The sequence below is a fragment of the Oncorhynchus kisutch genome, linkage group LG13 (genome assembly GCF_002021735.2).
Source record: "Oncorhynchus kisutch isolate 150728-3 linkage group LG13, Okis_V2, whole genome shotgun sequence".
Lineage (NCBI taxonomy): Eukaryota > Metazoa > Chordata > Actinopteri > Salmoniformes > Salmonidae > Oncorhynchus > Oncorhynchus kisutch.
In genome coordinates this window covers 39,098,673-39,112,899 of record NC_034186.2, presented here as the reverse complement: position 1 = coordinate 39,112,899, position 14,227 = coordinate 39,098,673, and the positions used below count along the sequence as shown (strand labels likewise).

The 14,227-nt window shown below is 44.1% G+C and overlaps 1 long non-coding RNA gene across 2 annotated transcripts in view; it reads left to right on the top strand.

Annotated features, from left to right (window-relative positions):
- Positions 1-14,227, top strand: part of LOC109902435 (uncharacterized) — a 56,274-nt gene that overhangs the window by 12,375 nt on the left and 29,672 nt on the right. The window lies entirely within an intron of this gene.

Sequence of the window (14,227 nt, the reverse complement as noted above, 5' to 3'; positions counted from 1 at the left end):
GCTCAATGCCATGGCTTGACACCTTACCAGACCAGAGCAGACCATGGCATTGATGAAAACAGAGAGGATCCTGCACGAGGGCCAGACTAAAGCCTGTCTATTGTTCCCTATCTCTCCTTTTATCCTAACCCAGTTTTAAACCAGCAGGCTGTGGGCCGGGGTTACCATGGGTCACTGATCCAGTCATGCCCTGTGCTGTTCAGAGCAGACAGGGGGTAACGGGTCCTCTTATGGAGTTCTGGGGGTTAGGAGGAGGTGGAGACTCACTCAGAGCTCCAGCCAAAGAAAATAAAAACCTGAGATGATGTGAGGGAGGAGGAGGAGCAGTGTCGGGTGACTTTCCTCCCGAGGCTGGGAACCCTTTAAGCTGAGTAGGCCTCTGAGAGGGCCTTACTAGAGAGGTTTGGCCAGATGGCACTCATTGGAAAGAGCCGTCATCCTATTTAACGTGTGCTTGTGTGTGTGTGTGTTTCAGTGTAAGATGATTCCAGGAAAGAGGTTTGCTCCCTAAAGCTATATTACGCACACAAAGCACAACTTGCTGGTTTCTCAAGCTTTTTGTATCCCCCCAATAAACAACTGTAGTAAAACTGTATTTTTTTGCATTTTGTTGATGTTGCTTGTAAGCAATGTCCTGTACTTTTATACACATGCCAAAATACAGTATAAGGACGTTACAGTACGTGATATTTAATTGAAACACACCAGAACTGATGGAGACCGATGTGTTATATCAGTACAATCAATGCATGTGGGCCTGAGGTAATGTTGCTCTTTTGTACTACACTAACTTCCTGTGGTTGTCATCTGAACTTGAGGTTGGATAAGGATTAAGGACTCCTGGTCCCCAGACATGGGACAGCCTAGGTTTGTTTGTAAATAGGCCTTTAGGAACAGCCCTCCACACAGACAGACTGTCTGTTTAACATCCCTTTTATTAACAGACTGTCTGATTCATTATTAGGACTTCTTATTTATTTAGCCAACTAGTCAGGCAAGTCAGTTAAGAACAAACTCTTATTTACAATGACAGCCTACCCTGGCCAAACCCTAACCCGGACGACACTGGGCCAATTGTGCACCACCCTATGGGTGATACAGCCTGGAATCGAACCTGGGTCTGTAGTGACACCTCTAGCACTGAGATGCAGTGCCTTAGACCGCTGCACCACTCAGGAAGTCATGGTACGTGAGGTGTGTGTCACATAAATTTACTCCATGAAGACCAAGCTCATAACAATGTTATGAAGGCACTGGGTAGGACATTTTACCACCCATGGGGTTATAAAGCATTGAGGTTATCTCCAATGGCTTTGATAAGAGTATTTTGAAGTGTGTGTGTCCGCGCGTGAGTCTGTGTGTTTGTGTGCAGGGAGGAGATAGAGCGGTAGGGGCAGGCCAGCACTGACAGGTCCCCATGCTGTGTAGAGTCCTGGCAGACAAGCCAAAGTTAAACAATATCAGAGAGAGGAGTGTCCGACTGTGTCTGTGTGTGAGCTCTCCATGGTAAACCCTGGTCATGTGACCTCTCTTTTGAAGTCACAGCACCTTGGTGTGAGAGAGGGATAACTATTGAGCATTTGTCATGCTTGCTGGGGCTCTGTCATTCAGCCTGCTAGCTCTCCTTCCACTCTGGGTATCATTAGTTAAGAGGCTCACTCATGAAAACATACTTAGACATCCCCGCCAACACCCTGCAAGCAAGCAGATTGACAAAGTCTCTAGTTCTGCTTGTAGGTGAAAAACAAAACAAAAACAATAGTTGAAGCATATGTATTCCAGATGTGTGAAATCATTTTTGCTTAAAGATTCAAAAGATGGGCAGCCCTCACACAGTGCTTTCACACATTGTTCATAGTGCAGTCCCGTGTAGCTCATTTGGTAGAGCATGGCACTTGCAACACCAGGGTTGTGGGTTCAACTCCCATGGGGGACTAGTATGAACAAAATAGGAAAATAATGAAAAATGTATGAAGTCACTGGATATGAGTGTCTCCTAAAATGTGTGTTGTAAAGGGACAGCTGTTGAATTTCATCCATCATCGAAGACTGATTTCAGTCCCTCCATGGAGGATTTTGCGGAAAGAATCCGTGTTGGGAAATACCCCCATGACCACGCTTGCAACACCCCCACAAGGTCTTCTCCTGGCCTGGGTTGATGACATGACTTTAAGCCCACCGCGGATGACGTCTAAGGGTGGCTACTTTTAGCAAATGACTCTGTTACTTCGACATAACTTTTAAATTAGCACATTCAGGGTGTTCATGTGGCCAAGTTCTCCTATAGGATTGAATATTAACTCTTAGTCCTGAATTGTTTTGATGTTCAGGTAAACCGAACAGGAAATCCACCTATGGGTTTTATGATGGATGTAGTACGTTTCAAACGTGGCCGTTACAATAGGCTGTGCAATAGGCTGTTTAAACTATGTATGGGGTATTTCTCTACTGCAGTGAGACAGATTGAGTTGAGTTATTTAAGTTGGCAAAGAGCTATGCCTTTTTTTAAAGAGTTTGGCTGCATGGTCCAGAAACTTGTAGAGCGTTTGCTTATTTTTGTCTCCCCACGCATGCATAGTTGAGAGAGAGCCCAACTCTTCATCTCTGAGGCTCAGGGAGCCCATGGCAGATGTCTGGAAATAATTCTGTCAATGGGTCAACGCCTGGCATTTAACCCCTCCCCCTCTCCCCAGTCCAACATCCCCACCCATGCCATCTATAGAGCCAACAACTCTCATTGGCCATAGGTGCCTCCGCAGAATGGTGTGACCCAATCACACATTGTCTCCCTGAGTGTTTGATGGAGCGACAGGTCACCCAGGCCTGACAGTAGTATTTTCTCAGTCCTCCACGGTTCAACAATCAGGTCTTCCTCTGTCAGCCCTCCAATATGGGTCGCCAATTAATAACATGGCAGAAATCCAGGAAATCACATGTTAAAGTGATTATTGTTATGTCTTACAGTGCCTTCGGAAAGTACAGTGATGTACAGTGAAAGTACAGTGATGTACAGTGAATGTACAGTGATGTACAGTGAAAGTACAATGATGTACAGTGCCTTCGGAAAGTATTCAGACCTCTTGACTTTTTCCACATTTTGTTACCTTACAGCCTTAATCTAAAATGGATTAAATAAATCAAAATCTTCAGCAAACTACACACAATACCCCCATAATGACAAACATTTTTTAAATGTGTTAAAAATAACAAACAGAATACCTTATTTACATAATTGTTCAGACCCTTTGCTATGAGACTTGAAATTGAGCTCAGGTGCATCCTGTTTCCATTGATCATCCTTGAGATGTTTCTACAACTTGATTGTTGTCCACCTGTGGTAAATTCAATTGATTTGACATGATCTGGAAAGGCACACACCTGTCTATACAAGGTCCCACAAAAACCAAGCCATGAGGTGGAAGGAATTCTCCGTAGAGCTCTGAGACAGGATTGTGTCGAGGCACAGATCTGGGAAAGTGTACCAAAACATTTCTGCAGCATTGAAGGTCCCCAAGAACACAATGGCATCCATCATTCTTTTTTTTTCAATTTTACCCCCTTTTTATAGTATCCAATTGTTTTTAGTAGTTACTATCTTGTCTCATCACTACAACTCCCGTACGGGCTCAGGAGAGACGAATGTCAAGAGCCATGCGTCCTCCGAAAACACAAACCAACCAAGCCGCACTGCTTCTTAACACAGCACACATCCAACCGGGAAGCCAGCCGCACCAATGTGTCGGAGGAAACACCGTGCCCCTAGCAACTTGGTCAGCGCACACTGCGCCTGGCCCACCACAGGAGTCGCTAGTGCGCGATGAGACAAGTATATCCCTACCGGCAAAACCCTCCCTAACCCGGACGACGCTAGGCCAATTGTGCGTCGCCCCATGGACCTCCCAGTCGCGGCCGACTGCGACAGAGCCTGGGCTAGAACCCAGAGTCTCTGGTGGCACATGCAGTGCCTTAGACTACTGCGCCACCCAGGAGGCCTCCACCATCATTCTTTAATGGAAAAAGTTTGGAACCACCAAGGCTCTTCCTAGAGCTGCCCACCTGGCCAAACTGAGCAATCGGGGGAGCCTTGGTCAGGGACGTGCCCAAATACCCTATGGTCACTCAGATGGGAGAACCTTCCAGAAGGACAATCATCTCTGCAGCACTCCACCAATCAGGCCTTTATGGTAGAGTGGCCAGACGGAAGCAACCCCTCAGTAAAAGGCACATGACAGCTCACTTGGGGTTTGCCAAAAAGCACCTAAAAACTCTCATATATACAGTGGGGCAAAAAAGTATTTAGTCAGCCACCAATTGTGCAAGTTCTCCCACCTAAATGAGAGAGGCCTGTAATTTTCATCATAGGTACACTTCAACTATGGCAGACAAAATGAGAAAAAAAATCCAGAAAATCACATTGTAGGATTTTTTATGAATTTATTTGCAAATTATGGTGGATAATAAGTATTTGGTCAATAACAAAAGTTTATCTCAATACTTTGTTATATACCATTTGTTGGCAATGACAGAGGTCAAACGTCTCACAAGGTTTTCCACACACTGTTGCTGGTATTTTGGACCATTCCTCCATGCAGATCTCCTCTAGAGCAGTGATGTTTTGGGGCTGTTGCTGGGCAACACAGACTTTCAACTCCCTCCAAAGATTTTCTATGGGGTTGAGATCTGGAGACTGGCTAGGCCACTCCAGGATCTTGAAATGCTTCTTACGAAGCCACTCCTTCGTTGTCCAGGCAGTGTGTTTGGGATCATTGTCATGCTGAAAAACCCAACCACGTTTCATCTTCAATGCCCTTGCTGATGGAAGGAGCTTTTCACTCAAAATCTCACGATACATGGCCCCATTCATTCTTTCCTTTACACGGATCAGTCGTCCTGGTCCCTTTGCAGAAAAACAGCCCAAAGCATGATGTTTCCACCCCGTTACCCACAGTAGGTATGGTGTTCTTTGGATGCAACTCAGCATTCTTTGTCCTCCAAACGCGACGAGTTGAGTTTTTACCCAAAAGTTCTATTTTGGTTTCATCTGACCATATGACATTCTCCCAATCTTCTTCTGGATCATCCAAATGCTCTCTAGCAAACTTCAGACGGGCCTGCACTTGTACTGGCTTAAGCAGGGGGACACGTCTGGCACTGCAGGATTTGAGTCCCTGGCGGCGTAGTGTGTTAATGATGGTAGGCTTTGTTACTTTGGTCCCAGCTCTCTGCAGGTCATTCACTAGGTCCCCCCGCGTGGTTCTGGGATTTTTGCTCACCATTCTTGTGATCATTTTGACCCCACGGGGTGAGATCTTGCGTGGAGCCCCAGATCGAGGGAGATTATCAGTGGTCTTGTATGTCTTCCATTGCCTAATAATTGCTCCCACAGTTGATTTCTTCAAACCAAGCTGCTTGTCTATTGCAGATTCAGTCTTCCCAGCCTGGTGCAGGTCTACAATTTTGTTTCTGGTGTCCTTTGACAGCTCTTTGGTCTTGGCCATAGTGGAGTTTGCAGTGTGACTGTTTGAGGTTGTGGACAGGTGTCTTTTATACTGATAACAAGTTCAAACAGGTGCCATTAATACAGGTAACGAGTGGAGGACAGAGGAGCCTCTTAAAGAAGAAGTTACAGGTCTGTGAGAGCCAGAAATTTTGCTTGTTTGTACCAAATCTGACCATAATTCTATCCTCCTGATTCCTGCTTACGAGCAAAAACTAAAGCAGGAAGTACCAGTGACTCGCTCAATACGATGTGGTCAGATGACGCGGATGCTACGCTACAGGACTGTTTTGCTAGCACAGACTGAAGCACCAGGCTAAAGTCTAGAGCTGCCGCTTTCAAGGAGTGGGACACTAATCTGGATGCTTATAAGAAATCCCGCTATACCCTCAGATGAACCATCAAACAGGAAAAGCGTCAATACAGGACTAAGATTGAATCCTACTACACCGGCTCTTACGCTCGTCAGATGTGGCAGGGCTTGCAAAATATTGCGGACTACAAAGGGAAACCCAGCCGCGAGCTGCCCAGTGACGCGAGTCTACCAGACTAGTGAAATACCTTTCATGCTCGCTTCGAGGGAAGCAACACTGAAGCATGCATGAGAGCACCAGCTGTTCCGGAAAACTGTGTGATCACGCTCTCCATAACCGATGTGAGTAAGACCTTTAACCGTTCTGGGATATGTGGGACAGTAGCGTCCCATCTGGCCAACATCCAGTGAAAATGCAGAGCGCCAAATTCAAATAAATTACAATAAAAATTTAACTTTGATGAAATCTCACATTCAATTTATCAAATTAAAGCTAATCTTGTTGTGAATCCAGCCAGCGTGTCAGATGTAAAAAATGCTTTAATAAGGCGAAAGCAAATGTGTCACGGTTCATGAATCCACTGCCTCTCTCTCTCTCTCTCTCTCTCTCTCTCTCTCTCTCTCTCTCTCTCTCTCTCTCTCTCTCCCGTGTTTGTGTGGGCGTGGTTCCCAATCTCGGCCTGATTGTCTGTGCCAGCTGGAATCACTTATCTTCCCTTTATATGTTCTGTAACCAGTGTTTCTTGTTGTCAGATCGTTGTTACTTCTCTGAGTTTGTGTCGTGTGTCCGTACTCATCTCTCACCGCCCTTGTGTGGATTATCTGCTGTGCTCCCTCCTACACATCCGGACACACTCCCCTGGATTTCTCAGCACGCTATCATCGGAAGATGCGCCCTAGTCCCTGGGTCGGATTCCGTCTGAGTACAGTCAGTCTGTCCTGTTGCTGCTGTAAACTGTATTCATTAAACCATCGTTGCTTGCATCTTGCATCCGCCTCTGTATTGTCACAAAATGATGCTATTATCTGAGGATACTACCCCAGTATACAAAGAGAGAAAAGCATATTTCAACCCAGCAGGCGCGACACAAAACACAGAAATAAAAATATAATTCATGCCTTACCTTTGACAAGCTTCTTCTGTTGGCACTCCAATATGTCCCACAAACATCACAAATGGTCCTTTTGTTTGATTCATTCAGTCGATATATATCCAAAATGTCCATTTATTTGGCGCGTTTGATCCAGAAAAACACCGGTTCCAACTTACGCAACGTGACTACAAAATATCTCAAAAGTTACCTGTAAGCATTGTCCAAACATTTCAAACTACTTTTATAATACAATTTTAGGTATTTTTTTATGTAAATATTCGATAAAATTGAAGAGGGGATAAACAGGATGATAAGTGTAGCGAACATTTCTGGTCACGCGCCTCTATCTAACAGTACACTTCAAGTTACCCTCGTTCTGGATGGCCGTACTTCTTCATTACACAAAGGAAAAACCTCAACCAATCTCTAAAGGCTGTTGACATCCAGTGGAAGTGATGGGAACTGCAAGCCTCTGCCTTAGAATTCTAGATTCCTAATGAAACCCCATTGAGGGTTTCGCCTGCCAAATAAGTTCTGTTGTACTCACAGACATCATTCAAACAGTTTTAGAAACTTCAGAGTGTTTTCTATCCAAATCTACTGATAATATGCATATCCTGGCGTCTGGGCCAGAGTAGCAGGCCGGTTACTTTGGACACGCTTTTCATCCGGACGTGAAAATACTGCCCCCTATCCCAAAGAAGTTAAACAGGTCAACATTCACAAGGCCGCGAGGCCAGACTGATTACCAGGACTTGTACTCAGATCATGCGCGGACCAACTGACAAGTGTCTTCACTGACATTTACAACCTCTCCCTGACCGAGTCTGTAATACCTACATGTTTCAAGCAAACCACCATAGTCCCTGTGCCCAAGAAAGTAAAGGTAACCTGCCTAAATGTCTACCGCCCCGTAGCACTGATGTCTGTAGCCACCTGGACAAAAGGAACACCTATGTGAGAATGCTGTTCATTGTCTACAGCTCAGCGTTCAAAACCATAGTGCCCACAAAGCTCATCACTAAGCCAAGGACCCTGGGACTAAACACCTCCCTCTGCAACTGGATCCTGGACTGCCTGATGGGCCGCCCCCCAGGTGGTAAGGGTAGGTAACAACACATCTAACACACCGATCCTCAACACGGTGGCCCCTCAGGGGTGCTTGCTTAGTCCCCACCTGTACTCTCTGTTCACCCCCGACTGCGTGGCCAAGCACAACTCCAACACCATTATTAAGTTTGCCGATGACACAACAGTGGTAGGCCTGATCACAGACAACGATGAGACAGCCTATAGGGAGGAGGTCAGAGACCTGGCAGTGTGGTGCCAGGATAACAACCTCTCCCTCAATGTGAGCAAGACAAAGGAGCTGATCGTGGACTACAGGAAAAGGAGGGACGAACATGCCCCCATTCACATAAACAGGCTGTAGTGGAGCGGGTCCAGAGTTTCAAGTTCCTTGGTGTCCACATCACCAACAAACTATCATGTATCATGGTCCAAACACATCAAGACACTTGTGAAGAGGGCACGACAACACATTTACAGAGGGTAGTGTGTACAGCCCAGTACATCACTGGGATCAAGCTTCCTGCCATCCAGGAACTATATACTAGGCAGTGTCAGAGGAAGGTCCAAAAAATTTGTCAAAGACCCAAGCAATAAGACTGCTGAACCATTAATCAAATGGCCACTTGGACTATTTACATTGACAACCCCCCCCCCCTTCTTTGTTTTTACACTGCTGCTACTAGCTGCTTATTATCAATGCATAGTAACTTTACCCCTACCTTGATTTGATTTGACACTGATGTTGATGTTTCCTTTATTTTGGCAGTTACCTGTATGCATCAATTTATGGAAACAAAATGTCGCCCTTGACAGCATGGCTACTCAATAATTTTTTTTAAAGTTCTGAGGGTTCATGGTCCCTGAGTTCTAATTCAAATTCAGACAAATGATTGTGGTTCAGGGAAACCACACATGGTAATACTAAAGGCTACACAGCCAGTTTATGTTGATTGGATAAATACGTGTTTTCTACTCTGAGATAGGCCTACAACTACAACTTAAAAATGTATCATTATTTTATGCACTGGCACTATAGAATGGTATGAGTTACACAAAACAAAAAAGTTGAGTTGGTTGTGTTGTAGAGTGTTGAACATTATATATGTAAAATACTGTGAGTAAAATAAAACAGAAGCTTACTTATCTATTAGTTGGTGTGGTTTGTATCTTTTGGGACATAAAGCAATTAAAGTTGCCCTTTGCACCCTTGTAGTTGATAATAGTAAGTATTAGCCTCATGAGACATGGAGTAGATTACAGATCTCTGTATACAACTTGGAGATGTTCCATGTCATCCAGTCTGTTGTGTACATGAAGTTATCAGGAAACACAACTGCTCCTATCTACCAAGCCAGTTATTAGTAATTTAGGTCCTTATTGATAAAAAGCAGCTGTGCAACTCGTATTTCAACACTACAAACACACGTTCACTGCTTCCTGCCAAAGAGGAAATGCTGTTTGATGTTTCAGGTGTCCACACGCGCCAACACATACAGTGAGTCATTAACCTTCTCCGGCCATGGCTTTTATTTCAGCAATCCAGCCTCCATTAACCTAGACTAGTGGGTGTGCCGGTCATCGGTGTGTTGATTTTACACAACACCATATTAGGGCCAATACTGGTGGATTATCCACAATCATGTGACCACCTCCTACGCTTAAATGGAGGAGTAGAACATAGTACAAGGCCCATTACCTTTGGCCTACTGCAATGACTGTTTGATGGGAATTCAGATTGCTGCAGTTGAGTCTTTGCTTTTACGGGAAAACATCAGTGTACAATCGTGATAAATATTATGAATTGAGTTGCTAGGGTTGGTTTGTGTTCCAAATAAACATTTAGAAGTAAATGCAAATTAGAAAGTCAATGTGTTTGATGCTTATTTATAAAACCCTCTTAGGCATCTTAGGCCCCCCTATCTGAGATATCTACTGCAGCCCTCATTCTCCACATACAACACCCATTCTGCCAGTCACATTCTGTTAAAGATCCTTCTTGACTTTTGTGCTGTTGACTGTGCCCAATAATGTTTGTACCATGTTTTGTGCTGCTACCATGTTGTGTTGCTACCATGCTGTGTTGTCATGTGTTGCTGCCTTGGTATGTTGTTGTCTTTAGGTCTCTCTTTATGTAGTGTTGTGTCTCTTGTTGTGATTTGTGTTTTGTCCTATATATTTGAAAAAAAAAATAGAAAAAAAGAAAAAGAAAAAAAAAATCCCAGGCCCCAGTCCCCGCAGGAGGCCTTTTGCCTTTTGGTAGGCCTTCATTGTAAATAATAATTTGTTCTTAACTGACTTGCCTAGTTAAATAAAGGTTAAATAAAAAATAAATACATTTGTATTTGGTACCCTGAAGAACTGTGATGAATTAAGGCAGAAACATGCATTTTTTTGTGAAAACTTCAAGAGGCTGAATATGTCTTGCACATTTGGGTTCTTTAAATGTTTAACTGTGTAGTTGTGCATGTGTTCATGTGTTCATACAGTAAAATATATATTTTGTAAGATTTTTTTTTACCAAGTTAGTGCACTAGGCACTAGGCTTTTACGACTCCTGTATGAGCAGAGAAAAATATTTTGTCAGCAGATCAGGGATAAAAATCCACATAGATTCTCCACCCAATGGAAGCAGCCATGACGGGTTCTGTGGTGCAGAGCGTCTGCAGCGCCTTGCCCAAAGCCTCAGATCCAATAAAGTAGGCCAGACATCACCTCACACACACACACACACACACACACACACACACACACACACACACACACACACACACACACACACACACACACACACACACACACACACACACACACACACACACACACACACACACACACACACACACACACACAGTGTTTGGTACTAGTATTGGCACCATTATGGCATAGTGTTTGACAGAATTCATGATAAAATGGCAGGTAAGAGAAAAGATAAGAGAAAAGAGTGCCCACATAAACTCAGCAAAAAAAGAAACGTCCTCTCACTGTCAACAGCGTTTATTTTCAGCAAACTTAACATGTGTAAATATATTCATGAACATAACAAGATTCGACAACTGAGCCATAAACTGAACAAGTTCCACAGATATCTGACCAACAGAAATGGAATAATGTGTTCCTGAATGAGCAGTATGGCTGGTGGCATTGTCATGCTGGAGGGTCATATCAGGATGAGCCTGCAGGAAGGGTACCACATGAGGGAGGAAGATGTCTTCCCTGTAACGCACAACATTGAGATTGCCTGCAATGACAACAAGCTCAGTCCGATGATGCTGTGACACACCACTCCAGACCATGACGGACCCTCCACCTCCAAATCGATCCCGCTCCAGACTACAGGCCTCGGTGTGACGCTCATTCCTTCGATGATAAACATGAATCAGACCATCACCCCTGGTGAGACAAACCCGCGACTCATCAGTGAAGAGCACTTTTGCCAGTCCTGTCTGGTCCAGCGACGGTGGGTTTGTGCCCACAGGCAATGTTGTTTGGCGGTGATGTCTGGTGAGGACCTGCCTTACAACAGGCCTACAGGCACAAACCCATCATCCTGTCCCTATCCCGTAGGTGTGATGTTCGGATGTACCGATCCTGTGCAGGTGTTGTTACACGTGGTCTGCCACTGCGAGGACGATCAGCTGTCCGTCCTGTCTCCCTGTTTGGCTAACGCAAATGAGCAGGGACCCTGGGCATCTTTCTTTTGGTGTTTTTCCAGAGTCAATAGAAAGGCCTCTTTAGTGTCCTAAGTTTTCATATTTGCGACCTTAATTGCCTACCGTCTGTAAGCAGTTAGTGTCTTAACGACCGTTCCACAGGTGAATGTTCATTAATTGTTTATGGTTCATAGAACAAGCATGGGAAACCGTGTTTAAACCATTTACAATGAAGATCTGTATTTTTGCGAATTATCTTTGAAAGACAGGGTCCTGAATAAGGTATGTTTCTTTTTTTGCTGAGTTTAGTATTGTAGATGATCTGCAGATACAATAGCTATTGCAGGTCCTATTATGTTTAGAGCTATAAGCTACCCTGTAAATTGATTAAATAAACAGCAGTTATGACTTTGCGTGTCAGCTCCATGAATAATCTATTATAGGCAGGCCATTGTCTCTAAGGCATGAGGCTAGTTTGGTTATGGTCCCTATATCTTGATCAACAATGGGTACAGGGAGATTTGAACATATACAGAACATCATGTAAAGTTATTTATAGCCACATGCTTGGAAACATACATAATTTCCTTTATTTTGAGATTAGCTATAAAATGGATTGAGCAGATGTTATTCCATGAGGAATGTTCCATCCTGCCGAACCCGTTCTCTCCCCTCAAACACGTTCCCACAGGTGACTGGCCTTCTGTCTATGTGGCAGACGTATTACCTTCTCTTTTTTTTACCGGACAATGTGATTTTGACAACAAACCTTAGCTAGTAATAACCATACATTTGTGGTGGTGTGAGAATGCACAAGGCCATAAAGCTACAGTGGGGCAAAAAAGTAGTTAGTCAGCCACCAATTGTGCAAGTTCTCCCACTTAAAAAGATGAGAGAGGCCTGTAATTTTCATCATAGGTACACTTCAACAGACAAAATGAGGGAAAAGAATCCAGAAAATCACATTGTAGGATTTTTAATGAATTTATTTGCAAATTATGGTGGAAAATAAGTATTTGGTCACCTACAAACAAGCAAGATTTCTGGCTCTCACAGACCTGTAACTTCTTCTTTAAGAGGCTCCCCTGTCCTCCACTCGTTACCTGTATTAATGGCACCTGTTTGAACTTGTTATCAGTATAAAAGACACCTGTCCACAACCTCAAACAGTCACACTCCAAACTCCACTATGTCCAAGACCAAAGAGCTGGCAAAGGACACCAGAAACAAAATTTGAATTTCTTCAGCCTCCTGAGGTTGAAGAGGCACTTTTGCTCCTTCTTCACCACACTGTCTTTGTGGGTGGACCATTTCAGATTGTCAGTGATGTGTACACCGAGGAACTTGAAGCTTTTCACCTTCTCCACTATGGTCCCGTCAACGTGGATAGAGGCATGCTCCCTCTGCTGTTTCCTGAAGTCCACGATCAGCTCTTTGTTTTGTTGATGTTGATGGAGAGGTTATTTTCCTAGCGCCGGTCCTCCAGGGCCCTCACCTCCTCCCTGTAGGCTGTCTCATAATTTTTGGTAATCAGGCCTACTACTGTTGTGTCGTCTGCAAACTTGATGATTGAGTTGGAGGCGTGCTTGGCCACGCAGTCACGGGTGAACAGGGTGTACAGGAAGGGGCTGAGCACGCACCCTTATGGGCCGGTGAGTTGAGGATCAGCGAAGTGGAGGTGTTGTTTCCTACCTTCACCACCTGGGGGTGGCTCATCAGGATGTCCAGGACCCAGTTGCAAAGGGCGGGGTTCATACCCAGGGCCCCAAGCTTAATGATGACCTTGGAGGGTACTATGGTGTTGAAGGCAGAGCTATAGTCAATGAACAGCATTCTTACATAGGTATTCCTCTTGTCCAGATGGGATCCATGTCTATGTAAGGGGGTTTATTGTGCCTGTCTTTTCAGCCCAATGGCCAAATACTTTCCAAAGTATTTACTCCAAATGTCCATTTATGGAATGGAGAGAGAATTTATTTCATTTTTGGACTGACCTCCGCCCTTTCCGTCTGCCATTTGTGAGTTGGTTCAATGGGAAGGGAGTCTGCCACATCTGACTTGTTCTGTATTTCATGACCCAGAGAACGTGCAGTACATTTGAAACGCTAGCATGCTAGATGCCGTCATTATGTAGTATTAGTATGCCAGAGATAAGGCATCAGGATTTCCCTGTCTCTCAGTAACCCCATCCGTTATATTTACCTTTGTTCTCTGAAGTTGTGTCCAGAACTGGAGTTACTACTCGATGTCGGATACATCTGGACAAAAGCTCACTTGTTTTGGGTCATTTGCATTTGTGTTAACCATTGTCCAACATATTTAGGCCTTCCCTGCCGTCTATCGATATCAGAACTCCTTTTGGGGAATTATAGTTTTTTTTCAGAATTTGATGAAAACCTTTGATAACTTTAGAGCTTTTGGATCTCGACTGTCTGTCAAAGAAGTTATTAAAAGCTTTGCTACATAAACCAGACATCAAAGCAATCCTAATAGCGTTTGATGTTATTCCGGATTAGTTAGATTGAATAAAAGATAAATGTCAAAAGTTCAATGCTGCTATTCAGTCAGATGACTGGATAAAACAGATTATTACGGAGACATG